Source organism: Chiloscyllium plagiosum, chromosome 25 (genome assembly GCF_004010195.1).
Source record: "Chiloscyllium plagiosum isolate BGI_BamShark_2017 chromosome 25, ASM401019v2, whole genome shotgun sequence".
Classification (NCBI taxonomy): domain Eukaryota; kingdom Metazoa; phylum Chordata; class Chondrichthyes; order Orectolobiformes; family Hemiscylliidae; genus Chiloscyllium; species Chiloscyllium plagiosum.
Window position 1 is genome coordinate 41,078,647 of NC_057734.1, and position 2,059 is coordinate 41,080,705.

The 2,059-nt window shown below is 41.9% G+C and overlaps 1 long non-coding RNA gene across 1 annotated transcript in view; it reads left to right on the top strand.

The window, feature by feature from the left end:
- Positions 1 to 2,059, top strand: part of LOC122562780 — a 16,588-nt gene extending 14,529 nt beyond the window's left edge. Inside the window, exons 2-3 of the long non-coding RNA XR_006315415.1 lie at positions 1,833 to 1,885; positions 1,980 to 2,059. This is a non-coding gene — a long non-coding RNA (uncharacterized LOC122562780). The remainder of the gene's footprint in view (positions 1 to 1,832; positions 1,886 to 1,979) is intronic.

The window sequence follows — 2,059 nt, forward strand, 5'->3', positions numbered from 1 at the left end:
TTTAAGAGGCATTTGGCTGGGTATATAAATAGGAAGGGTTTGGAGGGATATGGGCCGGGTGCTAGCAGGTGGGACTAGATTGGGTTGGGATATCTGGTCAGCATGGACGGGTTGGACTGAAGGGTCTGTTTCCATGCTGTACATCTCTATGACTCTATGACTCTAATTTACTACACAATGAAAATCATGGGTGTGACGCCACTTATTGGGAAAGGTTGCACTGCAACTATGACTTGAGAAGGATTTTATTGGCCACCTGAAGGAGGCTGTTGAAGAGGATTCTTTCAGTGAGCTTCCCTGCAGCAGATGGCATGGTGATTCCTCTCTAATTCTTTCAAACCAACTTGTCTCCCTTCTTGAATGTAGTCACAGTCACATTGCCCTTGAGGTTCCCCATAAGTACATTCTTCATCCCAAATGAGACATATGAGGTTGTACAGGAGTGTATCTCTGCTGTGTTTCAGAATATCAGCAGCTATTCCATTTGCTCCATGGTCATTGTGCTTTTTTCAGCTGGAGTATCTGTTTCAACTTTGCTACAGACTTGGGTAGTGCAAAGACTAAGCCAGACAGGGCATTGTGAAATGGAGTTAAGAACATTTGAGTTGAAGACAGTCTCAGTTAAGTTCTCCAAAATGTTCCCTACAGCAAGCACTGCCTGCCTGTCTTGATGAGCAGACTCCTCCTTAGTGCTTGGCTCTCAATGGGGTGAGGCTTGCACCGCTTGAGCCATGGATGGTCTTGATAGTGCTGAAGAAAACATGCATATTATTGGTATCCATGGAAATAATGTAAATGTGAATCCAAGTCTCCTTTTACTACACCTTGTGTTAATTGAAAGATACTTCGGAGGCCGAGAGATGACCTTAGAAAAGTTGATAAAGTTATGACTGGCATCGATAGGGTGATTAACCAAGGTGTTTTCCCCAGGATAGGGGAGTTACTCCCTCAAAACTAGAGGGCATAGGTTTAAGGTAAGAGGGGAAAGATTTAAAAGGTACCTAAGGAGCAACGTTTTCACACAGAGGGTGGTGCATGTATGGAATGATCTGCCAGAAGAATTGGTGGAGGCTGGTACAATTACAACATGTAAAAGGCATCTGAATGGCTACATGAATAGGAAGGTTTGGAGGGAGATGGGCCAAATGCTGGCAAATGGGACTAGATTAATTTAGGATATCTGCTAGGCATTGAAGAGTTGGGCCAAAGGGCCTGTTTCCATGCTGTACATCTCTATGACACTATGACTCTACGTGAGATCTAAAAGCAGAATACAAGAATGCTAGAAATCTGAAGCAAAAACAGAAAACGATGCAAGTGCTTAGCAAAGGCAGTATATGTGGATAAAAGATCAGAATTTATAAGTTTATGACTTTTCATCAGAACAGGGGATCCGGTTCCTTTTGCACCATAGGATCATTGGAAATCCCAGTAAGATCAGTTCTACACCACAACTTTTTCTATGTAAATGTTCCTTGTATCCATGGTGTCTCAGGCATGTTGTTTGTACATTGTATCTATCGAAGGCCATGTTATCCCTCCTATTCCCAGAACTGTGCATACTTTTCAGAAGACCATCCTTGACCTTCGCCTTACCAACAAAATGGGGAAAGTGGAATGGGTTGACATGAGTGAACCTTGTTCTCCACTGTTACATAAAAGAAGAAACATCAAACACAAATTGGCATGTATTTTTGCAATCAATCCTGCCAGTAAAATATCATGAACACAATTGGTACTGCAGTACTACTTGCACATACACTGAAGTTCTCCTACTTCTAGTAATTTTATTGACTGTATTATAATCATTGCTTTGTTTCTTTTATTTCTAGTTACTCCCTCATTCATTCACACTGGATATGATTTCTCAAGCTCGAGAATTCAGGTAGCCATACATTATATGTGAACACTGAATGTCTGTTCACCAGTGGAATGCATCACAAACAAATCAGCCTGTGATGTCATTTATCCTTGTACAGCACGGGGCCAGGGTCAGCTGCATACAGGGAAAAAGTCTACAACAGTTTAAAGGTGATCTTTAAAGGATCCTCTAGAGGCC